Source organism: Rosa rugosa, chromosome 4 (assembly GCF_958449725.1).
Source record: "Rosa rugosa chromosome 4, drRosRugo1.1, whole genome shotgun sequence".
NCBI classification, from domain to species: domain Eukaryota; kingdom Viridiplantae; phylum Streptophyta; class Magnoliopsida; order Rosales; family Rosaceae; genus Rosa; species Rosa rugosa.
This window is the reverse complement of record NC_084823.1, coordinates 48,504,521-48,514,545: the sequence shown is the minus strand read 5'-3', so window position 1 is coordinate 48,514,545 and position 10,025 is coordinate 48,504,521. Positions and strand designations below refer to the sequence as shown.

At 40.3% G+C, this 10,025-nt stretch overlaps 1 long non-coding RNA gene across 1 annotated transcript; it reads right to left on the bottom strand.

Annotated features, from left to right (window-relative positions):
* Positions 1-7,467: 7,467 nt before the first annotated feature.
* On the bottom strand, positions 7,468-8,426 carry LOC133742550 (uncharacterized). The gene is made up of 2 exons (XR_009862617.1): positions 7,996-8,426; positions 7,468-7,732 (listed from the first exon to the last, which is right to left on the bottom strand). It is a non-coding gene; the product is annotated as an uncharacterized LOC133742550 (long non-coding RNA).
* Positions 8,427-10,025: the final 1,599 nt, after the last annotated feature.

Sequence of the window (10,025 nt, the reverse complement as noted above, 5' to 3'; positions counted from 1 at the left end):
TTAATGAAATATTGTAGATCAATATAGCTTTTGTCAAATAGTTCAACTTCTAGGCACCATTCGCCCTTCTCCTTCTCTGAGATATTTTGCTACTTACAAATGTTAAGTATACTCACCAATTACAGCTCCCAAACTGGGTTCCTATCCTTGATATGAATATCCAAGGCTTACCTTCAATCTAGTTCACCATGTTCTAATATTCTTTATTTCTTTCTTAATACTTTGTGTTTTCATTTTTTAGGTATCGTTTATGTCCAATGGTGAATATTTTTATCAAGGTTCGAAAAAACGCTAGGCGCTAGTCGGGCGGTGGACAGGTGACTAGCGCCCAGACGCCTAGGCGGGTGCCTAGGCGGTTTTATATTATTTTTATTTTTATTTTATTTTTATAATATATATATAAAGAAAAATAAAATAAGAGGAGGAAAAATATATATTTAATTAAAGGATTAAATTATGTTTAGTCCTTGTACTATGACCCTTTTTTCGTTTCAGTCCCTGACATTCTCAATTAATCTGAAAAGTCCCTAACGTCAAAATTTCCGTCTGATTGGTCCCTCCCGCGTCAAATTAGGAGTTGACCCTAGGTGAAATGTCCAATATACCCCTCTGTTATTTCTTTTTCTCCTTTTATTTTTATTTTTTCTTTTTAATTTCTTTTTCTCCTTTTTTTTTCTTTTTTCTTTTTAATTTCTTTTTTTCCTTTTTTTCTTTTTTCTTTTTAATATCTTTTTTGCTTTTTCTTCTTTTTTTCTTGTTCCTTTTTAATTTCTTTTTTTCTTTTTCTTCTTTTTTTCTTGTTCCTTTTTAATTTCTTTTTTTCCTTTTTTTTTTCTTTTCATTTTGCCTACTTTCTCCTTCCTCAATCCACCAATCTCATTCCGATCAAACTCCACAACCCATCTGTTTCTCTCCCCAAATTGAAACCAAACCCAGCAAAGACCTAGCTTGGTGGTGCAGAGATGGACATCGAGCAAAAGCAAGAGGCTAGGAGCTGATCGATCACTTCTTCACCTCCTTTGAAGCCATCTCCCTCTGTTAGGATCCGCCCTCGCCTCCATCATCGCCGACGCCATCTCCCAAACACAAGCAGATCCCAATCAGCTAGGAAATTCGCCGCTAAACCACTCCCCTCTTGTTTTCACAGCCTACTTCTCTCTCTCCCACTCAAATCTCACTTTCTCTCTCCACATCAAGCCTCAATCTGGAAACTTTTCACTGAAAACTACCATTTTTTCAGACCCTGAGGTTTTTGGGTCTTACTCAAAATGGTGATTTGGATTTTGGGTCTGGTTGAAATGATGGTTTTTGATGGCCAAGTTGACCAAAACCAGAAGTGAAGAAGAAGAATAGTGATGGAAAAGGAAAATGGCCGCCGGCGTGGAGAATAATAATTGGGGTTTCGGGTCGATCTGGATTGGTTCGCCGACGTGGCGCTACCGATGCAGCAGGATACGATGGTCATTAAAAAGGAAAAAGGAAAAAGGAAAAAGGAAAAAGGAAAAAGAAAAAAGAAAAAAGAAAAGAAAAAGGAAAAAATAAAAACAAAAAAAGGAAAAGGAAAAAAGAAATTAAAAAGGAATAAGAAAAAAAAAAAAAGGGCCGCCGGCATGGAGAACAAGAATTGGGGTTTCGGGTCGATCTGGATTGGTTCTCCGACGTGGCGCTACCGATGCAGCAGGATACGATGGTCATTAAAAAGGAAAAAGAAAAAAGAAAAAAGGAAAAAGAAAAAAGAAAAAAGAAAAAAAAAAAGAAATTAAAAAGCAAAAAATAAATTAAAAATAAAAAAGAAAAAAAGAAAAAAAAGAAATTAAAAAGGAAAAAGAAAAAGAAATAAAAAAGGGGTATATTGGACATTTCACCTAAGGCCAACTCCTAATTTGACGCGGGAGGGACCAATCAGACGGAAATTTTGACGTTAGGAACTTTTCAGATTAATTGAGAATGTCAGGGACTGAAACGAAAAAATGGTCATAGTACAGGGACTAAACAGAATTTAATCCTTAATTAAATTATTAAACTTTTGTTTAACATAACATTTATTTAATTGAATATTTGTTTAATTAAACAAGCAAAACACCGAAGTAGTATTAATTATGCTTTTAATTATTCTTTGGCTTGCACATGCGTCACACCAGCCTATCCCTCTTCTCTCGCTCTCTACACGAACAACAGCCACACATTTTTTTAATTCTATTCTCTCCCTTTGAAACAAATTCAAACCACATACAAACGAGCTTATCAACTCTCTCTCTCTCTCTCTCTCTCTCTCATTAGTTCTTTTGAGCAGGCTGCTATCCAGAAGAAAAAGATAAACTTTCCGTTCTGTTCGCAAGTCTACCAAAAGCAGGGCTCCAAGGAAGCAATTGTTTGCGACTGCCAGCGATTAGTTAAAGACCGAACTCTTGATTTTGGGGATCAAAGCATCGTCGTCGAACTGGTGAGATGCAGAAGACGAGGAGGAGAGAGAGAGGGAGTAGAGTTCTGATTGGGTGGAGAGGCGGAGGTCGACGAGGGGGACAGAGTCGAGGTGGAGGTGGAGGTGGTGGTGGTGGTGGTCGACGGTGCCCATGGCATTGAAGAGAATAGCAATGAATTGGCAGAAACAGATCGAAACCCAGAAATTGGCGTAAACCCGCCTACTCCGCCCAGACGATTATGGCCGACTAGGCCGACTAATCGCCCGCCTAGGCTGACTAATCGCCCGCCCAAATCCATGTCCGCCTACCTCACCGAGTAGGTGTTACTCGCGGCGGTCAGCCACCGCCCAGCGCCTAGGCGCCGCCTAGGCGGCCTGGGCGGCCGAGTTTTAGAACACTGCTTTTTATGCTTCCTAGTTTTTGGGTGGTTAGATGAATTTTTTAGAGCTAAAATCATTTTACCACCCAGAACTTTACACCTAAAATCATTTGTGTCCCCAAACTTCTAATTTGAATCACATATGCCCTTATACTCTCCAATATGATCAACCAAAGCCATTAGTAAACTAATTCATCAATTTCTTCATAAATTGGTGATGATGAGAGTCCACTTAGGGTCAATTTTTCACTTTGGACATGTATATGGTGTGTTTCTTGCATGATTGAAGGCCAAAATCTAGTTTGAGTGGGCAACAATATATGAAGAAATTGATGGATTAGTTAAGGATTTGCTATAATTAATCAATCACATTGGAGAGTACAAGGGCACAAGCGATTATATTAGAAGTTTAGGAGCATAAATGATTTTAGGTATAAAGTTCAAGGTGGTAAAATGGTTTTAGCTCAATTTTTTATGGCTATGTTGTGTATATGAATTTGAGTGTTCTTGTTTTGTGGTACTTGTTAGGCACTGCTTTTGACTCCAAATTGGAGGCATTTATATTATGCATATTTGGCTATAGAGACATAAAAAAAGGGCAAAAAAATGGCCACAATAAGTTTAGCCCACCCCATTTTCGAATCTTAGCTATGTCCCTGCTTGTAATGTGCGATTGACATACTTGTAATGTGTGATTGACAGACTCGTAATGTATGCGATTGACAGACTCGTAATGTGCGAGTGATTAGTATAGCTATTATGTATTGCCTTTTGTATACATGATGTAACCCTATATAAACCTCATGGTGAGATGAATACAATATAATACAATTTTTTCAATTCTCTACAACACGTTATCAGCACGATACTCTAACCCAAGCCCTAGCCATAAAAAAACTCGAAATTTATTTCACCCAAAACTGCCGCAAGCTCCTAGCCCTTGCTAGCCATACCGTGCGCTGCTCCTGCAGCCCTTGAGCACCCGTGTGCCTCCTACTGCCCCTGCAGCATAGTCGCACGCCTGCTGCCCCTGCAGCACATCAGCACTCTCGTTCCTGTGAAGATCATCCTGTTTGCACTCCCCGAAACGTCTTGATCGGGACCTCAGATAAAAATACTTCCTTCATCAAAGTTGTTCGTCTCTGCCTCTTATATCTGACCTCCAAATTTCAGCCTCATTGGAGGCGTCTTGAGACCTGTACACCATTCGAAGTGGGAGCTGTTCAGAAGCGAATCTGCTCCGAATTTCAACAAGTAAGTTTTAAAGATTAAAGTTCCTGCTTTCTTGTCTTTTAAATTCCTTTATTTTCTGCAGAATATTGGAATATATGTTGCCAATTGATTTTGAGTATTTAACAAAGCGGAATTGTGGGGATTCACGCTTAACGAACTAAGAGTGTTCATAATTAAACGAACTAAGAGCGTTCGTATGAACTAAGAGTGTTCATAATGCTTGGACTAAGAGCGTCCGTAAGCATCACATTGTGACCATATTAAAACATCATTGTTTGGTCTAATCCAAAAGAGATTCTTGGAAATTGTTTTATTGGTAGCATAGCTCTGAAATCTTATTATTTTAGTTTTCGTGGAAGTTTAGCTCCGAAACTAATATATCTTCTCTTCTTATTTTCAGGATGTCGAATGAACCTAGACTCGACTTTCCCATGCTTGACTCAACAGGCTCGGATTACCACAGTTGGGTAACCGATGTTGAGAACCACTTCACTTCAAAGGGAATATTACCCATAATCCAGGCACCTAACCTGGATCGTGTGTTCGTGCGAACACCTACAAAGCATGCTCAAGCAGTTATCTTGATGCGACGCCATATGGACAAGGCACTCAGATTGGAGTATATGTCGATCGAGGATGCAAGAGAGCTATGGGTAACGCTAGAAGAGCGCTTTGGCAATGTCCAAGATTCCTTCCTCCCTGACTTGAAGGTTCAATGGAACAATCTGCGCTCTGCTGATTTCAAGTCTGTTGCTGAATATAATTCAGAAGCTCTTCGCCTACAGTCCATGTTGAGGTTTTGTGGACAACCTGTCACAGAGCAAGAGCTAATTGAGAAAACTCTCTCCACCTTCCCTGTTTCAGCCATTGTGGTATCAAAGCAATACTGCACTGAAGTCAATGCTGGACGAATCACGAGGTTTCATCAGCTTATCAATCTCATATCTGTAGCTGAGAAACAAGATAACATACTCGTGAGGAATTATAATTCAAGGCCCATTGGAACTAAGAGCGTTCATGATGCGAATTATAATGCACCCAAAAGAGGGAGCAAGGAGCGGAACCCTAAGAATAAGGGATATGAGGGACGTATGGGTCCATATAACCGCCCTAACAAGGAAGGAAACCGCAGGTTTGGTGTGGATACACGTGGTGGCAATGCCACACGTGGGAGAGGTGGTCGTGGTATCCCTGGTCATGGTGGTGGCGCCATGGCTCGTGGTGGAGTCGCCATAGGTCGTGGTGGTGGCGCCAACCCTCCTAGGGAACGCCCACAACGTGCACCTCAATTAAAGGGAGGCAACCACAATGACATGTGTCATCGATGTGGATCAAGTGAGCATTGGTTCAAGCAATGCAAGGCAAGCGAGTAACTAGCTTCAAGATACAGGGCATACAGGGACCTGAGGGAGCAAGAAGTGTACCTTGCAGAAGAAGAAGAAGAAAATGGTGGAGACGTCCATCTCACCATAGAGGACTTCAAAGCTGACGACGAAGTGCACCAGGATGCCGCAGACTTTGATTAGATTAGTCCTTTTATTTTCCAAGATTTTTTGTAATGGCAATATGCCTTAGTCAATAAGTGACAATTGTATTAACTCTTTCTCATGTGGCGCACCCAATAAAATATGATGTCTAGGAAAGTCATTGAGATTAATGGTACTTAAGAGAGCCTCGCTCCACCAACATCTCTCTCTACTTTCCTGGTCATATTTAATTGGAGTTACCAAACGGATAGAGTGACTACAATGTGTCTTAGTTTGATTTTATTTTGGATTAGACTTTTTGGGACCTTTGATGTAATCATTGGCTATCTTTATTAATAAAGTATCGTATTATTATTCGATGTCATGGACATATTTTAATTCCGAACTTTATTATTTTTCAGTATGTTTCCTGGAGAGTTGGAATGCCTTGTTGATAGTGGCACCACACATACTATATTGCGACATAGGAAACTATTTCTATGGATGACGCCTAGTCGATCTTCTGTGACTACGATGGCTGGACCATCACAATTGATTCATGGTCGAGGACCAGCTCAATTTATGTTGCCAAATGGCACAAGTATTAATGTCACCGAAGCTCTATATGCTCCTAGGGCTGGAAGGACCCTATTGAGTTTTAAAGATATAAGAGCTAATGACTACGGACATAAACGAGTATTAGAGAAACTTATGTGTCGCTCTAGTGGGTTGTATGAAACTACTATTCAAATTATTGAATCCAACCATATCATGAGAGATGACTTATGAGATTCTGACACATATAGGCTTTGGCACGATCGTCTGGGACACCCAGGTCGTGATATGATGATCCGTATATTAAAGACTTCACACGGACATCCATTTTTCAAAACGAAAAGAAGTCATAACCAAAATTCGATCCAAGGTAGGGCTGGCGCCGCCTACCCCCTGCGGCCCAAAAGTGGTATTGACACCAGTAATGCCTCCTTGGTTCCTTTTTCTACTTCTAAAGTCAATTGTGACTTCGTGGCTCAACCGGATACTTCCCTGGTTGCTTCTAAAGCCCATATTTCGTTTTGCAAAGCCTGCTCTTTAGCAAAATTAGGATCGAGACCATCCTATGCAAAGGACACTAAGGAAAATATTCCATTCTTACAAAGAATCCAAGGTGATATTTGTGGACCTATTCAATCAACTTGCGGACCATTTGGATATTTTATGGTGTTGGTTGATGCATCGACACGATGGTCACATGTCATGCTATTGTCCACAAGAAATGCTGCATTTGTTAAACTCCTAGCACAAATCATTAAATTAAGGGCTCACCACTCTGATCATCCCATTAAGTCAATTCGTCTTGACAATGCTGGAGAGTTTACATCAAAAACGTTTGATGACTAATGCATGTCCATTGGGATTGAGGTTGAACACCCTGTTCCTCATGTTCATACCCAAAATGGTCTCGCAGAAACTGCCATTAAAAGACTTCAAATGGTCGCTAGAGCATTGGTTATGCGCACCAATCTCCCTGTTTCTGCTTGGGGCTATGCAATATTGCATGCAGCTGTGCTCATTCGTCTGAGGCCTACTGCCACTCAACTCTTTTCTGCGTCCCAGATGGTTACTGGATATGAGCCTGATGTCTCACACTTACGCATATTTAGGTGTGCAGTTGATGTGCCAATTGCGCCGCCACAGCGCACCAAAATGGGTCCTCAAAGACGATTAGGCATTTATGTTGGATATGACTCTCCAACTATTATCCGCTACTTAGAATGTCAGGACCCACCCCGGAATTTCTCTCCTAACTCCAGGATGGACCTGCGGGGCCCACTTTTCGGGAAAATTCGACAGAACTTCCCCTAAAAGTGGACAACCCTAACCCTGCTGAAAACACTTCTAAGTATAATAAATTTTTATGCTTGAAGCCACCCTGCTTCCTAGCAACAATCAGCAAATTTCCAAATATAAACATCGTACTACACCAACATAATCACTGATATAAATTACAACCCAACAATTCAAATCTTTCAACTTCCTCCAATATTATACAACTCCCATACACTCATAATTATACAAATGTATAAATCCAACCTTTTAAGGTACTCAGACCAATCTATAGAACACACTCGAAATATGATACATAAGGTAGGTTAATAAATAACCTACTGAGGATAGATAGCAAAGGTGGTGCTAGCCTCCACTCCTAAGCCGGTCAGCAACGCTGCGATCTGGGCAATTGAAACCAAAGGGCCCAGGGGAAAGTACATAAAAAAACGTTAGCGTGAGTGGACAAAATAAATAAGCATAACGGAAGAAAAGTTTATACTTTCCCACAAATTTAAATTTATAAAATCTCGATGCATGCAACGTTTATAAAACATATTTCTTTAAACTCAAAAATTCGTGAAAAACATACCAGCCCCGCTGGTTAAAAGAAATCGGACTAGCCCCGCTAGTCAAATAACGATAAAATATGGGGAAGAAATTTCACCATACGAAAGAAGGGAGCCTCCCAGGCTCGGGTCGGAGTGTCCCACACTCTGGAGCATCCCATGCTCTGCTCTTACTCACCCACAAACACATAGTAAGCAGGGAGGAGTACTAATAGGCTAGCTGGCAATAAATATGACGACCCAGGTATGGTGGGTTAAAATCCATACGAAAACTGAAAACCAATAAGGCTTCCCCAACACCTCACAAGAAAATACATATGTCAATGACGTGACCCCGCACGCAAAAAAATATTCTCGAAATCATAAATAAATAAGCGAGGAATAATATATAATATAATTTCCTCGAGAAATCCCATTTCCAATAATATTCCTTAAAATCTTAAAATCGACGAATAAAATTATAATCTTAAATTCCGGAAATACTTCGGAAAATAATTCGTCGAAATCACATAAATCATAATCTCCATAATCGAAATCATATTCCCGAATGCAAATCATAAACACAATTCCAAATATAACCATTTATAAACAAAACCAAATTTAAATGCTCGATAAATAAAACGATAATTAAACAAATCAGTAATTGCGAAGTAAATGCATGCATCATTATTTAAAAACAAAAGTCCACTCAAAGTGTACGGCTAAGCCTGCCGTCGATTTGAACCCTCCTCGAGGGAATCCTCCTCAGGTCCTGTACAATATAACGTTCGTAAACCCATAATTACTGGATGGAAAACTATATTACGATAAATAAAACCAAATCCTAACATTATCTTTATTTGCCCAAAACCTCCCAATCTTCTTCACTAATGTCATTCCCTTAATGTATGGGCTTTAGGGCCGAATCAAGGAAATCCGATGGATAAATTCCTCGTAATTCAATTAACAATTTCCACCCTTGAATAAACATCGAAATCCATACTCCCTCTTCTCTAATTCTATCCCAAAGCTGCCATTATGAAACTAAATGTATAATTGACTAATTATCTCAACAACAGAAGTTAAAGACCGGCCAAACACTGTCTCACGCGCCGGTCCCAACCTCCACCACCGGCTACCAAATTCCATGTATAGCAACAACTCAACCCACTGATTAATTTTCTCAACTACAACACATCCAAATTTTACCTGGAAATGGTCGAATCCGGCCGGTGAAGATAACCCAGAAATTCAAGAACCCTAGGTTGTCGATTCGGCCTCTACACAGCAAATTGGAAAGCAAGACCTTAGGGGAAATGATCTCCGTCGAAAATCGAGCCTTCGACGCCGGATTGGTGACCGGAGATAGCCGGAATCGCCGGAAATCAGCAAAAATCTCGAACTGCTACAGTAACCTTTCCAGCTCAAAATCGAGCTCCTCCGGCCAAATCTCCACAAAATACCACCACAGATGCGACAAGGGGGAGGAGACGAGCTTGGGGATAGCCAGATTTCATCGTGGGTCGGCCGGAGGTGGAAGAAATCGAAGGGAGAAAATCGGGGCCGAAAGGGAGGACGGGTCGGGGAAGGAGAGAGAGTTATCGAGTAGAATTTCCGAAAATGGAAATCTACCAACAGTAATTTCCATATATATATGTAAATTACCATGAACAGTAACTTCTACATTTTTGGCCATAACTCTCACATACTAAGTCCAATTTTTACGCACCACATATGCACGCGCTCGGTTTAAAGTCCTCTACAACTTTAATGAAGGAAATTTTCTCATAAACGGCCCCGAAAAAAAGTCAACCTTTTAGGGCCACTAAAATATCGATAAAAAGTAAAAATTGAAAGTATTCGACAATTACCATTCAAATAGTGAGTAAATAGTTAATTATAAGTTCGGGACGTAACATAGAACCCTTGACAGGCGATCTATTTACCGCTAGATTTGCGGATTGTCACTTTGATGAGACAGTCTTCCCTTCGTTAGGGGGAGATAGAAACAATAATGTTCAACAGGAACGACATGAATTGTCGTGGTCTGTCCCCACTTTGTCTCATCTTGATCCTTGAATCGCACAGTCCGAAATTGAAGTGTGGAGAATTCTTGATCTTCAGAACGTAGCAGATTTTATGCCTGATG